We start from the raw sequence: 26,980 nt of genomic DNA on the forward strand, positions 1-26,980 counted from the left end.
GAAACAGAAGAAAGAAGATCCCTGAGGACATTTGAGCACTGAATGAGGTTACACCTGAAGATTGTTCAGTTACTTGAGCCAATACATCCCTTTTTGTTTAAGACAGCTTGAGTTGGGTTTTCTGTCATTTGCAATAGAAATCTGAAATATGATCATGGACTCTCCCTTTCTTCTTCAGTCAATCACTAACTCTGGTCAATGTACCCCCTGAATAACACCTGAATCTGTCCACTTTTCTCCTTCTCCACTGACAGGAGATGCTACCATCATCTCTTACGGAATTTTTGCCTCAACTTTCTTCCCTGGCCTTGCCAAACCAATTTCTACCTTGTCGTCAAGATGAGTTTTCTAAAATGTATAATATGATCACTGCCTTCTTTAAAATCCTTCAGTATCTCATCATTATTGCTTGCAGTATAACATTCAAAACTAATACCACAACAAGGTGCATTATATATACATCTCTTTATTCTCTTTCTATCATGATGTTTTGACATCTTACAAAACCTTTTGGCTGGGGAAGAGACTGCTCCTGAAGGGCTAGCCAATTCTTAGAGAGCAAGGACTCAGCCGGGAGCATCCTTGGGTATGCAAACTAATCAATCCAGAGCCCACCTCTTCTGTCTGGCTTACATACCACTGCCTTACTCATCTCAGACAACTAGGACCATCCCTATAGTCCAAAGCCCACCAAAATATTTTAAACTTGCCAGTCCTACGCTATTTCCCTGACCTGTCTTGCCCTTCCCATAGAAACCCCAATGAAGGCCTGGCCCAAACTTTTTGGCTAGCTCCTCTCTTCTTCCTCCTGACCAACTGGTGTTTCTCCATGTGGCCCTGCATGGTGTGCCGTGCCTCCTGTCTCTAGGACTTGTGAGTATAATAAACTTCGTGTTCCTGAGCCTCTCCTCTGTTTGCTCTTGTGGCCATACTTGCCTGATCATTTTATAAACAAATACAAGAAACAAGTGCTCTGTTTACTCCTCTAACTTTATTGCTAACTATTCTCCTTACCAGCTGTACCCAACTACAAACAATCCCCTAAAAGCTTTATGACCTCTCTCATCCCCTGGGTTTTTTGTTTGTTTGTTTTTTAATCCTCACCAAAGGCTATGTTTTATTGGTTTGAGAGAGAGCGAGAGGAAGGGAGAAAGAAAGAGAGAGAAACATTGATGTAAGAGAGAAAAAACATCAATCTGTTGCCTCCCATTCAATCCCAACTGGGGATCAAACCCATAACCTGAGTAGGTGTCCTGATAGGGAATGGAACCCATGACCCTTTGGTGCACAGGACGGTGCTCCAACCAACTGAGCCACACCAGCCAGGGCTTATCAGCTAGTTTTAGTCTATGCAGTTCCCTTGTCTGGAATTCTTTCTCTACTGCTTCCCCTTTTCCCATCAAACTCCACCTACTTGTTCTTAAAACTCTGATTAGACCTTAGTGTATTGGGAAGACCTTCCTGTTGCACTAGTCCCAAGTCTGGGTGTGGTAGGTACTCCTGGGTGATGCAGAATAATTTTGTGCATACCTCTCTGATAGCACTTATCACTGCATTTTAATTGCCTGGCTCATTTTCTCTGCTTCCTGTATATGTAGGAAATCCCAAGAAGGCAGGAAAGGAACTGTGTCTTCTTCAGTACTATATCCCAGCATCTGAACAGGGTTTGCCTAAAATCAGGACCTAATATCTGTCAAATGCATGCTAAGTGCTCTAGTACATTCTATATGAAACATTCTATATGAAAGTTGATACATGTCTTCTCCTAAGGATGGGAATCTACCTTAGCGGCTACCTCTCCCAGAGCTGAGAGCAGGTCTGCAGCAGAGAGAAAGAACAAGCAGGAGCAGATGTTACAGCATATGCAGTTCCTTGCTCTTTTCCTGCAGCAAGAATTCACTTTCACTTTCAGATAGGCCCAGGCTGCTGTGCAGTCTATTCCACTGCCTCTCCTGGGAGCCCAGAGGGAAGACAACTTGGCACCAAGTAAATGAACTGCACTCTGACAAAGAAGGGGGATTTTCCAGCCACACTGCCAGGCACCTGGATTTGTGCTTGGGTGATGGGGAGGAGGAAGGAAGGCTCTTAGGCCAGCCACTCCTAGCCAGTGGTGCATTGCAGCTTCCCAGAGAGAGCAGCAGATTTTCCCTGCCACTCACTACGAGGAGGGCTGGGAAGCGTGGGTCCTTTAGAGAGCTCATCTTACCCCAGATCAGAGCACAGGCCTTTCCAGGCAAGTCTGTTGCTGAGGACCTACGCTAAGCCCACCACCTGTGTTGAACCTTCCCTAACTCTCTAGCCCACAGTAATCTCTCTGGCTCTTCTCTCAACTACCACAGCACTTACTGAACATGCATCCATTGCATGGGTACTAAGTACTGGCCACTTTACCACAGACAGCTCTGGCTGACTGGCGTGCATTCTATTTAACGATGGAAGCAGGCTCTGACATCCTTCCCCAACTGAATTGAAAGGTCAGGGACCACACTGTGTACTTTTCTATATGTCCTTACAATATTCACAGCATTCAGTGCAGTGTTAAGTTGGGGATTATGATATCAAGAACCACTCAATAGATGAATGAATAATGAAGGCTGCTTTATTCATTTGTGGAAAGGCTCACTATAGAGAAATCTACTAACCGGACACAGGCAAAGCTTCCTACAGGAATCAGCTTCTCCTGACCTGAAACAACCAGAGTATCACTGGCAGATCTTCCCTTTACCCTCAACCTTATGACATCTGATAGGCTGGATCGGGTGCTGGAGAAGATGAGCTTCATGGATCCTATATCATATGCTATCTATCTATGTCATCTTGTGTCAGCAGGAGTTCATAATCTGCAATGCTATCCCCAGAGCTCCATGGGTTAGGGTTAGGTGCCACTGCCACTAGTCTCTATCTGGTTTGAATGGGATCAAGATGTAGGTTACTTAAGTCATAGTGAGATGTCTTTTGTTCCAGAGAAAGAGTGTGGGCAAGCCCTAACTGGTTTGGCTCAGTGGATAGAGCGTCGGCCTGCAGACTAAAGGGTCCCAGGTTCGATTCTGGTCAAGGCCATGTACCTTGGTTGCAGGCACATCCCCAGTGGGGGGTGTGCAGGAGGCAGCTGATCGATGTTTCTAACTCTCTATCCCTCTCCCTTCGCCTCTGTAAAAAATCAATTATATATATATATATATATATATATATATATATATACATATATATATATATATATACATATATATATATATATATTTAAAAAAGAGTGTGGGCAAGCGGGAGTGAAGCTCATTCTCCTGTGATATAGAATAGTTAAGCCCCCTGCCATATTCAAAGAAAAATGCTATAAGCCCCCTCTAGGGCTTCAAGGATGATTAAGATATAGGTCTCCACTCTCAGAGAGATTGTAGTCAAGAACTTATGCTTAGTTGCCGAAACTGGTTTGGCTCAGTGGATAGAGCGTCGGCCTGCGGACTGAAGGGTCCCAGGTTCGATTCCGGTCAAGGGCATGTACCTGGCTTGCGGGCACATCCCCAGTGGGGGGTGTGCAGGAGGCAGCTGATCGATGTTTCTCTCCCATGGATGTTTCTGACTATCTATCTCTCTCCCTTCCTCTCTGTGAAAAATCAATAAAATATATTTAAAAAAAAAAAAAAAGAACTTATGCTTAGCAAAGTGTGAGTTGACTGGACAATAGCAATTCAGAAAAAACATATAGAAGGAAAAAGGAGTTGAGTCCAGCCTCAATGGATCTGTGGGACTTAGTGGAAGAGGTCAGTTAGTGGTAGGTCATCCCAGGCTAGGAAAAGTAGGAAAGCCAAGGTGTAAAAGTGGATAGGTGCCAGGCTCTTGAAGGAATAGTGTATTTGCAAAACAATATGTAAATGGATGGTTATTCATCTAGCAAAAATTCACCGTAGGAGTCTCTTTAATAAAATTAAACCAATTGCTAGTGTTGTTTTAAGGAGTTAGAAATCTGTACTCCATCTTTTAGGTTTCGCAGCATGAAGGTGCCTCTTCTGAGACACTGCATTCAGTGCCGAGTGCCAAGGAGTGCTTTCAAATTTTAATACACATGAGGCATCTGGGTGCCATGTCACCATGCAAGTTCTGCTTCAGGAGATGAGAGGAAGACCCTAAAAATCTACATTTCTATCTACATCCCAGATGACGTGGATACTGCTGGCCCATGGAACATACCTTGAGTAGCAAAGTACTAGTACATTGCACACTTTGTTGAGTAATTCGTATTTACCATCACAGATTTCTCATTAAACATACTAGATCTGTGGTCAGCAAACCTCGTCTCGAGAGCCACATGCGGCTCTTTGGCCCCTTGAGTGTGGCTCTTCCACAAAATATCACGTGCGAGCGTGCACATACAGTGCTATTGAAACTTCATGGCCCATGCACAGAAGTTGGTATTTTGTGGAGGAGCCGGTATTTTGTGGAAGAGCCACACTCAAGTGGCCAAAGAGCCGCATATGGCTCGCGAGCTGTGGTTTGCCGAGCCGCAGTTTGCCAACCACTGTACTAGATGATAGAATTGGTGTGAGAAATGATTCTATCTTGTAAAAAGTGTACAATGATAACTATATAATCAACTTCTCAAAAACACACATATACAATAATAACTGTATAATCAACTAGAGACCTAGTGCATGGGATTTGTGCACTGGTGGGGAGCATGGCCTGTGGTGACTGGCCGGCTGTGGGAGCACTGCTCATCCTGGTCAGCCGAGTGGCTATGGACTTGTCCTCTGAGCGGCAACTCTCGCTGTGGTCAGCCGAGCAGCACTCCCACTGTGGGAGTGTACTGACCACCAGGGGGAAGCTCCTGCATTAAGCGTCTGCCCCCTGGTGGTCAGTGCACATCATAGTGACTGGTCAACCAGTCGTTCTGGTCATTCTGCTGATTGGTTGCTGGGTTTTTATTATATAGGATGTTTTTGATGCGTGTTTACCATCAAATATAGAGTTTCATTATAACAGCAATAAAGAATTTTTCCATGGGCCAAATCCAAGTCATCACCTGTATTATAAAGTTTTACTGGAACACAGGTATGCCCATTCATTTACACATTGTTTATTGGAGCTTTTATTCTTCTTTGTCAGAGTTAATTAGTTGCTGCAGAGACCATAGGGCCCTCAAAGCCTACAATACTGACTATCTGACTCTTTCCAGAAAAAGTGTGCTGACTCCTTGCTGATAAGCTTGAGAACTTAAAAAATATATATCCTATATAATAAAAGGCTAATATGCAAATAGACCGAATGGTGGAACCACCAGTAGCTATGACACACACTGACTACCAAGGGGCAGATGCTCAATGCAGGAACTGCCCCCTGGTAGTCAGTGCGCTCCCACAGTGGGAGCGCTGCTCAGCCAGAAGCCGGGCTCACAGCTGGTGAGTGCAGTGGCAGTGGTGGGAGCCTCTTCCGCCTCCGCAGCAGTGCTAAGTATGTCCAACTGCTGGCTTAGGCCCGCTCCCCGCAGGACATCTCCCGAGGGTTCCCAGACTGCGAGAGGGCACAGGCCAGACTGAGGGACCCCCCCCCCCCCCCAAGTGCATGAATTTCATTCACCGGGCCTCTAAAATATATATATATATATAAATTTCAGAGAGGAAGGGAGAGGGAGAGACAGAAATATCAATGATGAGAGACAATCATTGATCGGCTGCCTCCTGCATGTCCCACACTGGGGATTGAGCCTGCAACCGGGCATGTGCCCTGACTGGGAATCAAACCATGACCTCCTGGTCCATAGGTTGATGTTCAACCACTGAGCCACAATGGGCAAGAACATAACTTTTTCGGATCTTGCTGGCTCTGAACTTAGGCACCTAAGCTGCCCATTAAGCTTTCTTCTTTGAAAACCCAGTGTCTTTCCCAGAACACCGCTTTGAAAGAGCACAAGGTTCTACAAATTCTCTTGACAAGAGAGGGACTGGGCTTGCCCAGGAAACCCTCCCATCATGTGGCAGGTGTGGGAGATCTTGAAAGATCTGAATCAGGAGGGTTCCATGAAACTCTCAGCAAAAGTTCAAAATCCCCACAATGCATTTATATTCCCAATGTGAAGTTTAACCTGTTTATGACTGCAGTGCCAGATCAGGAGGAAATCCAGGCAAAGGTGACCTTACACTGCAGGTGCATGGATGTTCTCACTCATCCTTGAACCCAGACCAGACTGTGTGCTCAGGGCCATCTGTCTTGATTAAAAACTCAATCCTCCTGAGAATGCTTATTTCAGATTAGATAGTGTCTATTCTAAACTTGGCATAGAATTAGAAGAGCTCCAAAAACACAGGAAGCAAACTCCTGCCCAACAGCCTGGGGAATTTGAACTCTCCCAGAAAAGAGGCATTTGTCTAGACTAGCCTGTGGCATTGACCTAGATTGATGGACAGTGGAAATCAAATGAAAATTAGGAAGGATGCATGTTAAGAAGGGATGGGGCAAAAGTAAGGTTCCCCTAAGAGTTTAGTACAAGGAAAAGTAAAGGCCTCCTGAGAGTTAAACTATAAATTCAACAAACAATAAATCGGAGTCAAAATATGAGCAGTCACGTCAAAGATTCAGAAGAGCTCTTCCAGGCCTCTAGGACTTGACTCTAACCCAGATGAAATTATTAGCACATTGTTTCTGGCAACAGATGGGCCGTTAAGAAATAGAAGCAGGTGGGGAGAGGTGTGGAGGGTTAATACTGGTGGTGCCTGTATTTGTCCAAACCGGAGAAGAGCGTACATAGGAAAAGGGCTTAGCTCATCTTTTTTGAGGGATTACTACTCCCTTTTCTCCTCCCTTCTTCCCTCTCTCTCTCTTCCTCTTCCTCTCTCTCTCTCTCTCTCTCCCTCTCTCTCTCTCCTTTCCTTTCTTCTTTCCACAAATATATATAAGTAGTCTGTTCTGTATCAGGACATATGCTATAGAAGCTGGGAACACAATGCTGAAAAAAATGGACAGTCTGCTCTCAGCAAGCTTAGATGTCTCATGATAAAGGAAGAAATTAATAAAATAATACTGCATATATATCTATAATTGTTATAAGCAACACTCATGATAAATGTTACGAAGCAATAGATAAAGCACAACCCTACCTCAGGGCCTTTGCACTTGCTGCTCCTTCTATCTGGAAGCATCTCTCTTCAGATATTTTATTTATTTATTTATTTATTTATTTACTTACTTACTTACTTATTTAGTTACTAGGGGCCCCGTGCACGAATTCATGCACCTTGAAAGGCACTATGGGCTGCAAGGCTGTAGTGGGCACAGAGATGGATCTTGGCCCATCCTCCACACCCCCACCCAGCTCCTCCTACTGCAGCCCCTGGCCCCCTGTCTACCAGCAGCCCCACTCCTGCCACCCTCCGTTCCCACATGCTGACAGTAACAGCCCTGCTCGTACCCACTGACTGCACAGAGTGATTGGGGCCAGCGTCAGCAGTGGGTGTGAGTGGTGTCTGCTGTCTGATCGCCCCTCAGGAGCAGCGGGAGGTGGAGAAGCCCTCAGGGGCGATCAGGGCCAGCAGCCACTGCTTGAACCCGCTGATGGCACCGAGCTATCAGGACCGGCACTGGGCACTGGCAGCAGGTGCAAGTGGCAGCTCTGGCGCCAGCAGCAGATGGGAGGGCCAGGCAGGACCAGGGCATGCAGGGGCAAAGAATTTTCAGTAACCACCAGAGGCTCGCCTGATAGCGACCAGCACCTCACCTTGGTCCGGTGCCCCTGCTCACCTGCTCCATCCCGCCGCAGCCAATGCCCGCCATGTTCCTCATGCAGCCCCTGGTGGTCAGTGCATGTCATAGCGACCAGTTGTTTGGTTGTTCCATTGTTCAGTCTATTTGCATATTAGGGTTTTATATGTATATATAGATTATTTTTTTGTTAATCCTCACCTGAGTATATTTTTCCATTGATTTTTAGAGCGAGTGGAAGGAAAGGGGGTAAGACAGAGAGAGAGAAAAATCTATGTAAGAGACACATTGATTGGTTGCTTCCGCACAGCCTGACCAGGGCCCTTGATGAGAATCAAAACCAGGACCCTTCAGTCCCTGGGTCTATCCACTGAGCCAAACTGACTAGTGCTTCCTTCAGATAGTTTAAAGTTCTCTCTTCACTTCCTTCAGGTTTCTGCTCAAACATCATCCTATCTGAGATGCTCCCTGATAACCCTGCGTATGAAACAGCAACTTCCGTTCTCCCACTTCCCTATGCCTTATGCCTCTTATATTTTCTCCATCATACTTATCAGTTTCAGATATTATATATACATATATGTGTGTGCTTATAAATATGTATGCTGCACGTTATCATGTTATATTTTCTTTTGGTCCTTATCTCTCTTCATAGAGGCTAGCATGTGAGCCTCCTGGGAACGTGGGCTTTGTTTTGCTCACTGCTCTGCCCTATCACCAGCATTCATACTAGGCACTAATACATGTTTATTACAAAACAAATAAAACTATGGGTCATCTGAGAGCATGTATTACACACATTTAAAAAAAGAAAAGAAAAAGAATAGATGGTACCCAGATGAAATGTTATGATCCTAAAGCCCCACTTCCGCAAGGACTGGCAGCGCGCATTGCCACGTTTAACCAGCCGGCAGAGAAGATCCCCAGACACAAGGTCTGGTGAGCCAAAGCGCAGCTGCATCACCTTGCCTTAGGACCCATAGGGCCCATCGTGAGATGCCCCATGAAGAGGTACTACAGCAAAGTGGGAGCAGGCAGGGGCTTCAGCTTGGAGGAGTTAAGGGAGCAGGCATCCACAGAAAGGTGCCCACCCATTGGGATCTCAATGGATCTGAGGAGGCAGAACAAGTCCATCGAGTCTCTGCAGGCCCAGGTGCAGCAGCTAAGGGTTCTCCAAGCTCATACTCTTCCTCCCAGGAAGCCCTTGGCCCCCACAAAGGTAGACAGTTCTGCTGATGAACTCAAGTTGGCTAACCAGTCAGCAGGACCAGTCAGGCCCACACGGAATGCCTTCAAAGAGAAAGCCAGAGTCATCACAGAGAAGGAGAAGAACTTCAAAGTGTTTGCCAGTCTTCACATGGCCTATGCCAATGCCCAGCTTGTTGGCATCTGGGCAGAAAGAGCCAAGGACACTGCAGAACAGTCTGTTAAAAAGAAAATATAGAGTGCTGTTGGTAACTTGTGATTTAAAAAAAAAAAAAACACGAATAGTAGAAGTTAACTGTTTCCACTTACCCTTTATTCTCTCCTGGTCAGACGATGTGCTTCCTTGATGTAATTCAGCGTTCCTCACCCAGGCTTGAGTTCCCCATTTATTTCTTGAATTTTCTGGTAGAGAGCACTTGTTTATTCCTTTTCTGATGTTCTATTTTATCTCCTTACATTGACTATCTCTTTATCTTTATGTGATAAATGAGCAAGTGGGTCCTGGAACAAATTAAACCTGAAACATCACTGGAGGCAAAAATGATAAAACCGAAGCTTATCCTACTTTGGGCACACCATGAGAAGTCAGGGTTTCTTGGAAAAGACAATAATGCTGGGAACAATAGAAGGCAGCAGAAAAAGAAGACCCAAAATGAGATGGACTGACCCCATAAATGAAGCCCTAGGTGTGAGTCTACAGGCCTGCGGAGGACAGAACATTGTGGCCATCACTCACTCACTCATGGAGTCTCCAGGAGTCAAGGCAGACTCAGTAGCACGTAACAACAACATCAAGGATTAACTAGGCTAAGGGATGGAAAAGCCACTGCAGGAAGAGAAGTGTAGGAGTGAGGCCTTGGAGAGTAAAAGCAAGCCCAGAAGCTAGTGTGAAGATGAGGTAAAATCATGTTGGACTTTATAGAACAAGTTATTTTTTCCCCTTTTCGTTCAAGAGTGATATGAAACCACTGAAGGCTTTAGGCCAAGAGATGATATATTCAGATTTGCATTTTTCAAATGTCACCCTGACTATACATTGGATAGTGGACCAGAGCTATCAGCAAGATGCCATAAAGCATTTGAATCATTCAGCAAAACTGCACTTCCTTTGATTTCATACTCACCACATTCTTTTCTGATTAGAATCTGGCTTTCTAGAATTTGATAAAGAGGCCAGGGCGTGCATTATCTAATGTACACAAGAGATACGTGAGTCAATATAAAGTCATAAATACATATTCTGTGTTATCTGTCAGTCTCTTTAAACTCAGGTTCTGTGAGGCTCTCCTGAGAGATGGATCTGCCTCCAGAAGCTGACAACCAGGTTTCTAAAGCAATAAAGCTGAGGGTCAGACCTTGCCCCTAAGCCACTTGGTCAAGCTGAATGTTCCCTTTGCAGCCCTGTGCTGGCCCACCAGCAGGCTGTCCTGATAAATCCCCAATCTCCTACCCTGACCTCAACTCAAATCTTTGGGCTGCTAAGCAGAAACATCACTGTTTATTTCTGAACCAGGCCCATGAGGTCTTACATGAAACTCTGGGCCAGAGTAAAACACAGCTTCCTGGAGGCTGACCGCAAAGAATGAGTTGTGTTGAAGGAAATGGGGTGGTTCAACAACTCTGGACTTCCTTTGGAGACCCTGAATGAGTACCTATAGAGATCATTATTGATGCCCAGAGGTAACAAAGGAGGCATTTGGGTGAAAGCAAATTAAAGCAGTCACTCTGAGGCTCTGTGGAGCTTATTTGAAAAGGCATTTGTGTGCTGCAAATGTGGAACATAGACAGTGAGCCAGCCACACCCATGAAAGCATTGCAAGGGCCTCTGAAGAACAAAGAACAAGTGAAAGTTACAGAAAGTAAACAACTTATTCTCTTAATGCAGCTCCATTCAACCAGGCTCTTCCTGCCTAGACATCTAAAGAGAAAGAGCCACTGCACAGTCTCTTAGATGCTCCAACACTAAATAACGGATGGGGCAAAAGTAGGTTTACAGTTGTGATTTTGCAAGACAAGGTTTATGCTTGTATTATTATTTATTAATTATTGTATTACTAGAGGCCCATTGCAGGAAGATTCCTGCAAGAATAGGGCTTCCTGCGGCCGTAGCGAAGCAGAGAAGGGAGTGAAACCCGCTGAGGTAGGCTTCGTTCCTGCCTCTGCCACCCCGCTTGCTTCCCTCCCGCCTCTGCTGCCCTACTTGCTTCCTTCCCATCTCCGCTGCCCCACTTGCTTCTCCACAGCTTCGCTCCCTTCTGCACCACTTGGCTTCCTTCTACATAGTCTTCAGTCTTTGCTCCGTGCCTGCATATGCAAATTAACCGCCATCTTTGTTGGGTTAATTTGCATACGCATCTGATTGGCTGGTGGGTGTAGCGGAGTGACACCAATTTGCATGTTTCTCTTTTATTAGTGTAGATTATCTGTATGAACATCTGTATTTTGCCCCACCCTGTATTTCTATAAAACTCAAGTCCTCCGGATCAGCAGGACAACTACAGGGTCTGCTACACCAAAGTCTACAAATGACATTTAGTGAATTCTTTCCACTTGGCATTCGTGACACTCATCTTTGTGTGTGGTTTTGTTTTTTTTTTTGTGTTGTTGTTTTTTTACCTTCTAGATCCTAACAAAAAAGTCACTTCCTCTAAGACTGGATATTAAAAGATATTTATTCTATTCCCAGCTTTGGTACTGGCTGGCTATGAGACCTTGAGAAAGATCGGAGCTCGAGTACATGATATTCATTTGTTTATTCATTCACAGCCTTTGATTCTTTACACAGTGTCAGGCCTCATGCTATGTTCTTAGGAAATAAGAGAAATCCTTCCCTTCAATTGGCTCCCAGTTCTTTTGGGGAGATAGTCAAGGAAAACGAGTGTAACAACAGCAGTGCAATAAGCCCTACACCGGAAGTATGGACAGGGTATTAAGTGGGCTTAGAGACCAATGCAACTTTGCCCACAGGAGGCTGGAAAAAGATCCAAGAGGAAGTGACAGCTGAACTGAGACTTGAAGAATTGAAGTTCACCAGGACGATAGGCTGGGCCTCAGGGAAGAAGATATGCCAGGCAAAAGACACAGCATGAGCAATGACATTAAAGCAAGAAAATGAGCATTTTGTTGAGAAAATCTGCTAATTTTCAAGAGAACCAAGGGTATGATGAGTTATGCAGGGCGATGATGAACAAAAATGCAGAGGGTAGAATATTGCACCTTACTGCCAGCCTCTGACCCTATCCCCTCAGCACTCACTATGCCTGTACATGCTGACTACTCCTTCTGCCAGCACCTGCTACTCTGCCTGAGTGCTTTCCCTGGTCCAGGAGCATGTTCTGACAGTGCACAGAGTAGACTAAAGTACGGAGGTGTTGATGTCACAAGGTACAGCCACACATCAATGATGATGGTAGCTGTTGGTTCCCTACCCACATACTCAATACACTCATTTTTCCATTATGCCAATAGCTTCTTACTGAAAGCTCCTATGGTTCGCCTGAGGTCCTTATCTTAATGTAGTAGCATGTCTGATCGACCCACACATGGATTAGGATGGAATTGTTGAAAGGCAAACCTCCAACCACAGAAGTATCCCTGAACAAAAATGGACAGAAAAATATCTCAGCTTCCTGGCCTCTCAAATATAACAAATTGAAGCAACTCCAGCTGGCCTCCCAGAGGTCCCCTGCAGGATTGAGCATGAACTGCCCACAGCAATAAACTTCTCATTCATCAACCTTATAATCTCTTCCTGTCCCTCCTTATCTTACTTCCCACTAGGTGGAGAATGGAAAAGGCTGTATGGAGGATGCTAAGTGAATGGTTTTTACATTCACTTCTACTCTAAAGTTTTATAGTTTGAAGACCAAATCCAAGACTCAATCCCATCAGGACTTTCCCTGACATGAGCTCCATATTAAACTGAGAACATCTTAGTTCTCCTGCTTTCCCAATACTGTCATTACGGATTAATTTAATGTAGACTTATTCTGCTTTCCTGTTGTTTTAGAAATACCTGGCTGGTCTCACTAACTAGACACCTTATCAAACCATATCATCTAAAGTAATGAGTTTGCAAGTATTTTATCCTCAAAATAATAATTTCACCCAACTACTCACTACAATTCTGTTGAGCAGGTTCTATTATTATTGTTCCTATTCTGTAAAAGTGAGAACTGAGACTCAGGGACATTAAGTCATTTCCCTAAGGATACTCAGCTAGTAAGTGGAAGGTCAGGCTTTGAACTCAGGCACTCTATCTTCTTAACCATTATTTGCTACCCCCTCTTAAGATTATTTTTAACCATATTTTTCCTTCATGAAAACTTTGTCTTGAAACATTTGTTTGTATACACTACTTAGCTACGGATTTTCCAATTTTATTAGATAAAGGTGAATGTGTTTCCTTAATTTTTTAATTAACCAAAGACATATAAAATTTCCAACCATAAAGTTGAACTAACTAGTGTGATAACTAGATTGTAATCTCTATAGAACCTAATTGTTGAATGAATTGAATGAGTGAAAAAGCTTATTGTATATGATTCCAGCCAAAATGAAATACCCTGGATGTTTTAGTTAGCCTCTCTAGCTTAGAGGTAGATAATTTTGTGTTAGGCTATTCCAAAATAAAATATCAAAAGGAAGTTTATCATTAACACCCTATGGACTCTAAGTGATCCAAGGATTCCAAGTGGTAACTCATCATCTGCTGGTTTAATTGTTTAAATTTTTTGTTGTTGTTTTGGTTTTTGTATGTGGGGGGGAAGGTTGTTGCTTTGTTTTGTGTTTTTAATCATTTATTCTATTGGGAAGCTTTAAGTCTTTTTGCAATTGACAAAGTGAATTGCTCATGAATATTTGGCCCATGATGGTAAATAATGGAGCACATAATGTCATTTGGCCTACTCTGACTATAATTGATTTCTCCTTTGCCCCCATATGCCATGGACATATGACCACTTTAAAATATAAATCAGGCCCTAGTAGGTTTGGCTTAGTGGATAGAGCGTCGGCCTGTGGACTGAAGGGTCCCAGATTTTATTTCGATCAAGGGCACATGCCTGGGTTGTGGGCTCGATCCCCAGTGGGGGGCATGGAGAAGGCAGCCAATCATTAATGTTTCTCTCTCTCTCTCTCTCTCTTCCTCTCTGAAATATATATATATATATATATATATATATATATATATATACACACACACTAATAAAAGACAAAGATGCTAATTGACCGTACCTTTGCTGAGTCCCAAGCCACAACCACCAGCCAATCAGAGTGACTATATGCAAATTAACCCAACCAAGATGGCGGCTGGCAGCCAGGGAGCTGGAGCAAGCAGGAGCCTTGATTGCCCGGGAGATGGAGGAAGCCAAGCTTCCCGCCTGCCCTGAGCCGGCTGTGGCCTCCGCTCATGGCAACAAAGTTTCAATTATAGAAGACAAATAAATCCCAGATACCTGTTTCCAGCCAGCCTCCGCTGGGAGCTTGGGTGGCTGGGGGTTGTGGGCAGCCTGCAAACAGCCATCTGCCCCTCACCCAGGCTGGCCACACCCTCATGGGGTGACGGTCCCCATTGGGGGGCTTAGCCAGCCTGGAAATGGCCCTCTGCACCTCACCCAGACTGGCGAGGCACCCCAGCAGTACCCCCCAACCCTGAAGGGGCTGTGGCCAGCCTGCAAACAGCCATCAGCCTCTCACCCAGACTGGCCACACCCTCATGGGGTGAGGGTCCCTGCTGGGGGGCTTGGACAACCTGCAAACAGCCATCAGCCCCTCACCCAGGCTGGCCAGGCACTCCTATATAATAAAAGGGTAATATGCAAATTGACTCTAACAGCAGAATGACTAAGAATGACTGGTCACTATGACCACCAGGGGCCAGATGCTCAATGCAGGAGCTGGCCCCTGGTGGTCAGTGCGCTCCCACAGGGGGAGCTCTGCTCAGCCACAAGCCAGGCTGATGGCTGCCAGCACAGGGGTGGTGGTGAGAGCCTCTCCCACCTCCTCAGCAGTGCTAAGGATGTCCGACTGCAGCTTAGACTTGCTCCCCACTGGCAAGTGGACATCCCCAAGGGGTCCCGGGTTGCCAGAGGGATATCTGACTGCCAGCTTAGGCCCAATCCCCCAGGGAGTGGGCCTAAGCCATCAGGTGGTCATCCCCCGAAGGGTCCCAGACTACGAGAGGCAAAGGCCGGGCTGAGGGACCCCCCCCCCAGTGCACAAATTTTTGTGCACTGAGCCTCTAGTATATATATATATATATATATATATATATATATATGTCAGTCCCTATCACGCCACTACATAAAACCCTCATGGAACTGCTCATTATACTTAAGATTATTCCTTGCCATAGCCAGTAAGGCTCTACGAAACATGCTTTCCAAGCAAAAGTACTGGATGCTTCTTTTTCCTTGGAAAACTGAATAACCCCCAGAAAATCCATGGCATTTACTAGATCTTCCAATTAAAATGACATTCACCATTCAGTCTCCCAATAGTATCCATGGATGCATTCCTTAGACACAAACTTGTTGGTCTCTTAGTGCCCCAAACTTGAACATGAACTGACATTTAAGGATTAGCAGGCATTTCAGGAAAGCTTCCACCACGAAATAAAATTCAAACAGGCAAACAAATAGGAACAAATAAATAAACCTATACTATTTTCATAATTAAGAAGAGATATTGAAGATTTTGCCTTCAATAAACAAGGAGAGAATGACATGAAAAAAAGGAACAAGTAGATAAGAATACAGTCTTGGCAATTAAAAGTATCTGAAATAAAACATTCAATAAGAGATTCAGAAGACTGAGTCAAAGAAATCTCTAAGAAAACATACAAAAGAACAAAGAGAAAATAGGAAAGGAGAAAGAAAAACAAACAAGAAAAGAAACATAGGGGTTCAATTCAGGCGGTCTAATATCTCACTAACGTGGACACTATGGAGACCTCAGAAATAGAAAAGTCATGACTGCATCAGAGGAGAAATATAAGAAATTTCTTGGAACTAAAAAAACACAAATCTTCAGAAAGAAAGGGAAGGGAGAATCCTAAGAGAGTAAGTTTATTTACCTTAAGACAAGCAGTTAAGCGCTAATGTTGAAATTAACAAGACAAGCAGCAGCAGTATTAGCATGTTAAATACCAAAATAAACAGGTATGAGAGTTGAAATGAATCCCTTTGAGAAGTAGATCTGGAGGTTAGAAAAGGGTAGACAAAAAAAAGGGCAAGAGATTGGTGCTTCTCTCTCTCTCTCTCTCTCTCTTTCTCTCTCTCTCTCACACACACACACATACACACACACACACATTTTGGTATCTTAAAATATGAATATACATTATTTTTATTTAAAAATAAAATAAACATATACTAGATAAACTATTTTTAAAAATACATTATTTTTTCCCAAGGCATGGTTTCTCTCTCATAGGCCTATTGGCCTTTTTTTAGTGGCATCTTTTTTTTTTTTTAAATATATTTTATTAATTTTTACAGAGGGAAGGGAGAGAGAGATAGAGAGTTAGAAACATCGATGAGAGAGAAACATCGATCAGCCGCCTCCTGCACATCCCCCACAGGGGATGTGCCCGCAACCCAGGTACATGCCCTTGACCGGAATCGAACCCGGGACCCTTCAGTCCGCAGGCCGACGCTCTATCCACTGAGCCAAACCGGTTTCGGCATTAGTGGCATCTTTTGGGAATACTTTTATCAATTCCTTTCAAATCAATGTCATTAACATAATTTGGGGTGCCTTCCTAATGTGATTCTAAAGATTATGCTTTGAGAAACAGTTCTACTCCGGAAAATTCTTTACTATTGCAAACATAACAAACACAAAAAACTGTTAGGTGTAAACTTTAACTGTTTTTTTTTCCCCCATATCTTTTCGGGGAACTTTGTGGAACTAGCCATGATTACAAGAGAGGGGCTGGTGGGGTGTTCAGGCCCTGGCTACCATCATTTCTTCTATCCACCCCTGTAGCTATGACTGACAGCACCCAACACAGCAGTTTCCCATTCATAACTGAAAAGGTACTAAATAAGTGTTTATGGGAAGGGAGAAAAGAGGAATGGGATGGACAGGATGGATATATGGAAAGCAACCAACTTTTTATACTTGAGATGCTATGAAATGAATAGCAATCTAGTAGTTGGAAGTTGGGTCTACACACAGAAAACAGTCCGATTGCTTTGATTTTGATGAAAGACCCTCCATTTGTAGTTATTGAGCAATTGAGTGCGTGTCCAGCACAAGATGTAGAAAAAAACAAACATGAGCAGTGACTAATGCCCATAAGTACATTGAATCCTCCCCTGGAAAACAAGATTGACAAATATGAAACAGATAGAAGACAATTGTGTAGCTACAATATCATAGGGGCATTCGGTGCAAAAGGAATTTTATATCCAACAGGCCAGAAATTAATGGAGAAAAACCCTTCAAGAAGGAATTGGATTCAGTAACAATATATATAGTATATGCTACCTATAGGTAAAGCACTTTTCGTGTATTCTTTCACTGAGTACTCATAACTACCATATAGGTAATTAACTGTCAATGACTCTATATTAATAAGGAAGACTTCGAGAAATTAAATGACATGCTCAATTTACACAACCAAGGTAAATTGATTTTGGAATTTGAAGGATCTGGACTTTTCATGTTTGCTCACTTATTGCATAGTGTTGTGAAGAATGGGAAAAGCATGCAGAGGTGGAGAAGAAGAAGCCATTGTAACTGAGAGAAACAACCCACGCAGAGCCAGGCACAGGACGACGCACAGCAGAGCTGGCGTGGAGAAGGATCTGATTGGGAGGGAGCTGGAACTAGTTGAGAACATGCAAGCTTTGGAGCAAGACAGAGTGGGGGATAAATCACAGCTCTGCATCTCACCAACAGCATCTGACAGGGGAAATGTTCCCCAGCCTCAGCTTCCTCGTCTGTAAAATGGGATAACTGCCTCTAAGATGTGTTGTGAGGTTTCAGTGGCACAACTCATATATTTTTAAAGATCGCCTTGCATGAATTTTTATTTATTTACTTTTGTCCTAATTGAAGCAGAGTATTATGGAGGGTGGGAAATAGTGGAAGATGGTTGGTCTCAAACACCTGGTCTAACCCATCCGTCAAAACAGCCACCTGCACAAGCAGGGCTGTCCATGAGTCATTGGGTTCTGACAGGTTCTTTGGTTGTTTTATTTTGATCAGCTCAAGTCAGTCCAAACAGTTTATGCAGCTCTAGGAAACAGGCTGAGTCTGGTCTGTGAATTTTGGCATCCTGGACCACAGGATGGGGGTGGGGTGGGGAGGAGGGAGGAATGGAAAAGTACCTGGCAGTGCCACCTGAGTCCAGCTTCCTGCTGGTGACATCCTCCTCTTGCTGACTCTGAGTCACCAACAGCATGCCTTCCCTCCCCTGCGGCCCATCCGCCTATTAGGCCCAGCACCTCTCCCCCTATGCTGACTTCCCTTGCTCGTTCCCACACGTGTGCTCAAGGTGGAGGCAGCCCTAATGAGGAAACACGGGGAAGCTACTGCAGCAGGCATTTCTCTCTCAGCCAGCAAAATGAGGCCTGCCGCAGCCTCCCCTGCAGGGCCTGCCTGGCCCCCACAGCCCTGCAGGTCACCCCTCAGACACAAACTGTTCCCCTTCATGTCCTGGAGCACCCACCCTCCCCCGACGAGGCTAGGGAACTATAAGAATTCCAGTCTGGGTTCTTAGAACCCAAAGCCACAGAGCTGCCTCCCTGGAAAAGAGGAACGCCTAGAAATTAGCTTTTAGGACTTATCCTGTGTATTCCCAAAGGCAGGATAACTAATGAGCACCCGGAAGTTCTCCACAGGCTCTCCCTGAAAGTACTGCTCCTCGGCCTGATCTCAAGGTTGTCCACAATCTGCCTTTCAGTCTATTCTCCAAAATACCCTTCTGTGCCAACCCAGTGATTTCTGTGAACTTGACTACTTGATCACAAGGCTGCCCTGGAACATTGGATTAAATCACAGAGTCTAAGGTCCTGATTCAGTGGATTGGGCTGGGGCTCAAGGTCTCTATAGGTAAGAAGCACCTTAGGGAACTGTGTTGCTCAGGTGATGTGAGAAGGTGGTGCTGGCCCACGGGTTCTCAGTATTCACCGTGGGCAGTCCTAAGGCTCACGGAAGTGCCTCAGTGGTCAGGTTAGGAGAGGGGAGTAGTTGCAGCAAGGGAAGCTCAGAATCTCAAGAAACTTCACTATTATTATGTTAAATTGTGTCCTCCCCTCCCCCTAAAAAATGGTAAGGCCCTAGCCAGTTTGGCTCAGTAGATAGAGCGTTGGCCTGCGGACTGAAGGGTCCCGGGTTCGATTCCGGCCAGGGGCACATGCCCAGGTTGTGGGCTCAATCCCCAGTGGGGGGTGTGCAGGAGGCAGCCGATCAATAATTCCCTCTCATCATTGATGTTTTTATCTCTCTCTCTCTCCCTCTTCCTTCCTCTCTGAAGTCAATAAAGAAATATATTTTTTTAAAAAAATGATAAGGTGAAGCCTTAACCCCAGGTACTTGTGAATGTAACCATATTTGGAAAAGGGTTCTTTATAGGTATAATATTTTAAGATGAGGTCACACTGGATTAGGGTGAGCCCTATATCCAATATGAGTGGTGTCCTAAGAAGAGAGAATGGAACTTTGGGAGGGGAGACACACAGAGACACAGGTAGAAGGCCATGTGAAGATGGAGGCAGAGATTAGAGTTATGCTGGCACACACCTAGGTGCACCCAGAGTTTCTAGCAACCGCCAAAGCTAGGAAGAAACAAGGAAGGATTCTTCCTTCTAGCCTTAGGAAGCAGCATGGCCCTGCTAACACCTTGATTTTATACTTCAAGCCTCTGGAACTGTGGGAGGATAAATGTGAGGAGTGTTAAACTGAGTTGGTGGTAATTGTCATGGCAGCCCTGGGATACTAATACACGCCCTCCTGTTGCCCTCTAACACACACACACACACACACACACACACACACATACACACTTTAACCAGAGCAGCTTGGTTATTTGATTTATGCTATATTTTTTAGTTCAGCACAACCTTTCATTTGGAAAATGAAAAAAGAGTTTTAATACAGACCAAAGTTTGGAAAGCTACCACTTTGGCCAAACTGAGCCATAAATTATTCCCCAGACATTCCCTGAAGTTTTTTGATGCCATATTATCGATGTCAAGAACATATAATGTTCTTGACATCTGGATACTTGACCTACTTTTCACCTGTTAATGTGTTACCATCCCTGAAGCTCCACTTGTGCATGACCTCTTCCATGGAGTCCTGCTTGGAAGCCCTTTAATCAGATGTGATTGTGTCTGCTTTTGAATCCCAACTGGATTTTTAGATCTTCTCTTAATAGCATCTGCCTTATCGACATTGTATTCTAACCACGAGTGAAATGCTGTAGGCCCCATCTTGACTGCATTCTGGGCTCCGTGTTTCACTCATTTGTGTATAACACCCAGGTTAACTGAGATTTCCTGTTACCTGAAGATAATGAAAGAAACTCAAAAAGGACTCTCGCCACAGAGAACACTGTTTACACCTATGTGCTGCAGAGGAAGTGGGTTCTATTCTGGCTAACTGGCTGACAGCACTGTTTTTCAGGTATCAACAATATGCTCTATTTAGTCATCGAATGATCCCCATCAGGTTACCACGTCCTGGTGCTATTCTATTTTCATAAGTGTTCTTGCGTCACCAACACATTTTCACGCTCCTTAATACTGCCAATGGCATCACTTCACTCCACTAACGTAAAAAAAAACAAAAAACAAGCAATCTAAAAATTACCCTTTGCTGTTTCCCACTCATCCACAGAGTGAAGTTGCCATTTATGGACACTTGCTGTTGCCATGTTTTTCTCAGAAAGTTTGCCATTCCACAAGCTGTTTTTAGCCCTTATACCCACGACACTTCTACAGGCATTTAGTATTTATTGCTTGATCTGATGCTGTTCCAAGGCAATACCTCCGCCTCCTCATTGAATCATGTGGGCTGTCTCTTCATCAAATGGTATTTTTTGAAGTGTTTCCTCCCTGGAGCCCACAAGGTTGTTTTTCATATTTCCCCCCACATCTGCTTCGTACACTAACCTAAGGAGAACTACTTATGTGGTTTGTTGTCCTTTTTGGAACAGAAATATGATACTTGCCATTTTCTCATTCTCCACAATCTGGCCCAACAATTGAAAGTATCTAAAAATATCAACTAATACGTCTTTATTTTCTTGCTCCTCAGAAAATGGTATTTTCTGTTTGTATCTGGTGTTCAGTAAAAGCTTGGCCAGATTCAAAACTGTGGCCCCATGAAAACAACTTGAAAATTAGCAGCAGAAAGATGGGTTCAGATCCCATTTATTAGAGATATGGCTTTGGACAGACACAGGGACACTTGAACCTCCATTTTCCCACCAGCAAAATGGGCACACAAGGATTTACCTAACAGAGTTGAAAAAAATATTAAATGGCATATTGTTTTCTAGGTCTTATATTTAGCATACTGTGTAACAGACACATAATAGAGGGACCAAAAATATCTCTAATTATAGAACTGTCAAAACTTATGATGGTAGAGTTGGTAATTGTACAGAAATGGCCATTCACCACCCATGATATTTAAGTATTGAGATAAAAATAAATTATTATCCTAAGATTAGAAACAAAATTCTTCTTAAGAAGAAAGCAATTTTTGTCCTAGAGTGTTGTTCTATACACCGAAGAGTTGAGGTTCAATTACTGGTCAGGGTACATACCCAGGGTTTGGGTTTGATCCCCCGGTTAGGTGAGAACAGAAGGCAACTGATTCATGTTTCTCTCTCACATCAATGTTTCTCTCTCTCTTTCACCCTCTCCCTTCATCTTTCTCAAAAATAAAAGGCAATTTTATTTAAGAAAATATTTGAGAAGTTTCTTAGGGATAAAAGATGAAATATCATAGAATTGAATAAATAAATTCTTAAAAAGTAGTTCAACTACTGAACAAAATGAAAAAACTGTAATTTGAGGGATAGGTGAAAACAGAAGGGAAAAAGAGTGGAGAGAATGGTGAAAGATGGCATCTAAGTTAGCCGATGTGCTCAAGGGACATTCTAAAGAAAAGAAATGGATGTCCAGTGATCAATTTTAAGTTCTTTTTGTTTTGCAGGGTAAGTCTTTTCCACGTTCTCAAAGCCGGACTTCCATGCAAGGCTCTGGAAGAATACTTCATTAATGCAGGTTTTGTTGTGGAATGGTTATGCACACCGAGGAGTGCAGCTAGAATGTTCCCTTTGCAGGAACAGTGCTGAAGTGATAAACCATGTATGAGATGGTGACATAATCCATTTGTGAGTACCAGGACTTACATCCAAGGAAGATCATGAGAATATTGGCCCCTGGGGGGCTTGCAGCCAACTTAGGGAAGATAATGGACTTCCCACAGGACAGGAGAAGGAGGCTCAAAACATTTGTCAAGACCAGAGCTGGCAAATGCTTTCCCTGAAAGGTCAGAGAGTACATCTTTTAGGCTTGTGGAACAAACATATGGTGCTGTGCACTGAACTGTGTCCCTGGTTAGGTCGACCAGTGTGATTATATTTAGAGGTGGGGTCTTTGAGAGGCAATCAGGGTCGTATGAGGTTAGGAGGGTAGCGACCTCATGACAAAATTAGTGTCCTTATAAGAAGAGACACCACAGAGCTTGCTCTCTCTCTTTCCCCAGGTGTACACACAGCGGGATGGAAGTCAGGAAGAGAGTCCTCGCCAGAACCCGACCATGCTGGCTTCTTGGTCTCCGACTTCCAGCCTCCTGAACTAGGAGAAAATACGTTTCTGTTGATTAAGCCACACAGTCTATGGTATTTTGTTAAGGCAGCCAGATCAGACTGGGATATATGGTCTCATGCAACTACTCAACTGTGTCATTGTAGCAGGGAAATAGGCATAGATAATATGTACACAAATAGTTGTAATTGTGTGTCAATAAAACTTTATTTACAAAAACAAGTGATTGGTTAGATTTGGTTACAGACAGTAGTTCATCAACTGCTGACCTCTAGTACCAGGACTCAACAAACTACCTTTCACAGACCAAATCCAGCCAGCTGCTTGTTTTATTTGAAACCCTGAAAGCCAAGAATGAATTGTGTATTTTAAATGATTATATAAGCATCTGCATAATGTCCAATATTTTGCTTCTTGTCCTGTAAAGCCTAAAAGATCTGTTCCTTTAAGAAAACTTTTGCTAACCCCTGTTCTTAACCGTAAGGCACTTTGGTTCCACGTACATTGGGTCAGAATTTCTGTCTCTTATGTTAGTGCCCAAAGTTGATATTTGGGAGGGAAATTTCATGTGAACTTTTAAACTTCCATTAAAACTAATCTTCTGCATCTCAGTAAAAGGTACAGTTAAAAAGCATATAATCCAGAAGTTGTGATTCACTCTTGCCCAACCCTTTATTTAAACAATCAGAAAGGCCTATCAGTTCCACTTGGAGATATCTATCCTATTCCAAGCTACTGAAATTCTCACTGATGTTACCTTAGTCCATGCTACCAACCTCCTGTCACCCAGATGAATACCATAAATTCCTTCCTAACTATTTTTTACCCACTCTTGCTCCCACACCCACTAACATGTAGCTAAAGGGATTTTTGAAACGTAAAGTTCCATGTTACCCCTTTATATAAAATTCCTCAATACATCTCCAAATGCTTTTAGAATAAAAACCCAACCTCCTGACTGTGGCCTGCACAATCCTAGAAGATCTGGTTGCTACCTGCCTCTTAAACATCAAATAATGTGATCTGAGCCCAGGTTACTGTGGTCCAGTCTCCTTTGCCTCTGTCAGTCCCCAGGCTGGACAGAGTAACTTTTTCCTTAGCTCTTCACACTTATGACATGCTGTCATCATTCAGTTCTCAAACTCAACATCACCTCATCAGAGAGGACTGTCATAATTCCCTAAGGTAGATCCCTTGATTATTCTCCATCACAGCACCTTGTTTAGTCCTACACGATGAGTTTACTTCTAAGCTCCATGTATAGTAGCCCCATTCGCCTGGCTCACTGCTTGGCACTCAGTAATAGGCCCTCAATAAATATGTGTTGAGTAAAAGACAAAATGTAGCACAGTTCATATTAATAATCACAAAACAACCCAACATTTGTATGTCAATTTGGTAGTTCATGAAACCTTTTCAGACATATTAATTCATTTAATTTTCATGGTAAATACACAATGCCTCAGGGGTGCACAGCCTAGTAAAAGAGAGGAAAATAACTCTGATAACAGGCAGAAAGTGATAATGGCACTCAGAGTGGTACTCAGAAGGTATTTTGTGAAGAAAGAAAAACTTTGGCATTTGGGCATGAGGAAATTGTATTAGTTTCCAAGGGCTCTCATATCAAATCATCACATACTGGATTGTTTAAAACAACAGATATGTATTCATTCTTTTACCATTCTAGAGGCTGGAAGTCTGAAATCAGGGTGTCAATAAGGTTATATTCCCTCTAAGACCCTAAGTAGAATCCTTCTTTGCCTTTCCCAGCTCCTGGTGGTGCCTGTCCATCTCTGCAGTCCTTGGCTTGCAGCGGGATCACTCCGGTCTCTGCCTCTGTCATCACATAGTGTCCTCCTCATGTTATTCTGCCTGCATTTCTGCTTTTTCTTCTTATGAGGACACCAATCACACTGGAGGAGAGCCCACCCGAATCAAGTATAATCTCATTTTAACCTGACTACATCTGTAAAGACCCTATTTCCAAATATGTTCACATTCAAGGAGGTTAACATTGGTATATGTCCTTTTGGGGAACATAATTCAACTGGTAGCAAATATTTCCAGGGGAGGTAATCAAGGCAATATTTGGAAGACAATCATACTGTCAGTGATGTAGAAGAGGATTTTTATCAGTAGGTTTCTGCTATGATAAATCTGCATAATAAACAACTCCAAAATCTCAGTGATTTATAACAATGAACTTTTTTTTCTACTCTTGTGAGAGGCCCTTGCACAAGGACTGAAGAGTTAAGAACAATTATTCCGTCTTCCAAAGGATTATCACTGAATTTACTCATTGTCTCTTGGGGCTCTGATACCTCCCATGGCTCAGAGACAGAGAGCCTGACCTGGACTTTCTTCTACAAGCCCTCCTGTAGATCTCACATACAGGGATATTTACTAATACTGTGTAACAATTGCATGTCTCAGATGAGAAACATCCCGGGAATGTAGGACTGATGGAGAATTTGCTAAAACTAATGATCAGTTTTCCCAGGTATGCATGTTGGGCATTTTTTGTCTTCAGTAACAGCCAAAATGGGTCTAGCAAGTGCAATATAGAAGAAGGGTCTTATAGGGAAAATGTTCCAAGAGGCCAAAATGAGGGGAAGGATATCTCATGTGAGATCATTGGGAAGAGAAGGAGCCAAAGAAATAAGATCCCACCAAAGCACCTAGAGAAATAGTCAGAGTCAGAGTCAGAGTCAGGTGTGAACTGGGAAAGAATCAAGTCTAAAACAGGAGAAGAGTTCAAGTGGAAACTAGACAGAGAGAGTGAAAGGAGTCCTGGGAAATTGCCAATAACTTCTCTTAAGCATCCTTGCCTCATGTTGAGTAACTGGGACATGTGGAGCATGAGCATGGCTGCAATATAGGCTCAGGATACACATTCCATCTAAATACCCAAAGTAACATGCAAAACTAATTTTGTTTTGCTGAAAGAACTCCCTCTACTGAGGGAAAGAATGTACTATTGGGAGGTGATGACAGGATAGAGCTGTAGTGGGGGAAACTCCATCAGTTAGTATGAAATGACTCAAAGGTAGCCCAATGGGTGGATGTTACCAGTGGAATAAGAGCTACTGAGTCTTCTGTAAGGCTTATATGGTGCAGGTAGGTAAGATAGGAGCATAATTCAATCTCATTCCCAAGAGCCTCAAGCCAGACTTTTGGCATTTTCTTTGCATGAAGTTATATATACTATTATTGTGTTTTCTTGTTGTTTTTATGTGTGCTTCAAAAATATTTAATTAGTGTAAATATTGTAAATATAAAATAACCTTGTCATGGCATTTTCCCCTTTAAATATTTTATGAATCTCCAAAAAAAGATCGACTCAGCTCTCTCTTAATTTCTAACAAGTGCTGGTTTCCTACCATTTACATGGTTCCAAAGGAGGAGGCATCTATTTATCTAGAATGCGTTCAAGATAATTTGTGTGCTGGGTACAGTATTGAACTAGATGTCTGAGATTCCATTCAATATTGGCATTCTTCAATTCTAACTTCTCTAACCTATACTTTCTTTATCTATAAGGGAAGGAGGGTGGGTTAGCTCAGCATTTCTCAACAAAGAGTCTGGAACAACACTACCTATTCCAGGAATGCTCTTTGCCCTCTTCCCACTCTATCCCCACAAGAAGCTTAGTAACTCAGACCTCTTCTTCTGGTTTTAATTTGAATGTCAGTTCCTCAGAGTAAACTTTACTAATTTTTCACATTAGATTAAGACCTCTGCTAGACACACACCTACTTAAACCCTATGAGGGACTGGACTGCTTTATCTTCATGCCAATATCTAGCACACAGCACAGTGGCCTACAAACAGCAGAGGCTCAACAAATAGTTATTACATAAATAAGCAAATTACTTGGACTATTAATAGGTATTAAATAAAAAATGGCTTTCATGGCAAAATTCATTTGAGTAAGACTGAATTAAATATTCTTTTTTTTTTTAAGTATAGCGATATCTTTTTTTTAAAAATATATTTTATTGATTTTTTACAGCGAGGAAGGAAGAGAGATAGAGAGTCAGAAACATCGATGAGAGAGAAACATCGACCAGCTGCCTCCTGCACATCTCCCACCGGGGATGTGCCCGCAACCCAGGCACATGCCCTTGACCAGAATCGAACCTGGGACCCTTCAGTCCGCAGGCCAACGCTCTATCCACTGAGCCAAACCGGTTTTGGCTGAATTAAATATTCTTAAAAGATTTTCCCATTACCATTTTCAGTCTTTAATATGTAAATGACTGTAAAAGAAGATATATTGTTTGTTCAATTCT

At 43.2% G+C, this 26,980-nt stretch overlaps 1 pseudogene; it reads left to right on the forward strand.

Moving 5' to 3' along the window:
* The first annotated feature begins 8,516 nt into the window (after positions 1–8,516).
* On the forward strand, positions 8,517–9,159 carry LOC139017992 (large ribosomal subunit protein eL13 pseudogene; annotated as a pseudogene).
* Positions 9,160–26,980: the final 17,821 nt, after the last annotated feature.

The sequence above is a fragment of the Myotis yumanensis genome, unplaced genomic scaffold, assembly GCF_028538775.1.
Source record: "Myotis yumanensis isolate MYYU_CA2020_CCGP unplaced genomic scaffold, mMyoYum1.0.hap1 SCAF_10, whole genome shotgun sequence".
Lineage (NCBI taxonomy): Eukaryota > Metazoa > Chordata > Mammalia > Chiroptera > Vespertilionidae > Myotis > Myotis yumanensis.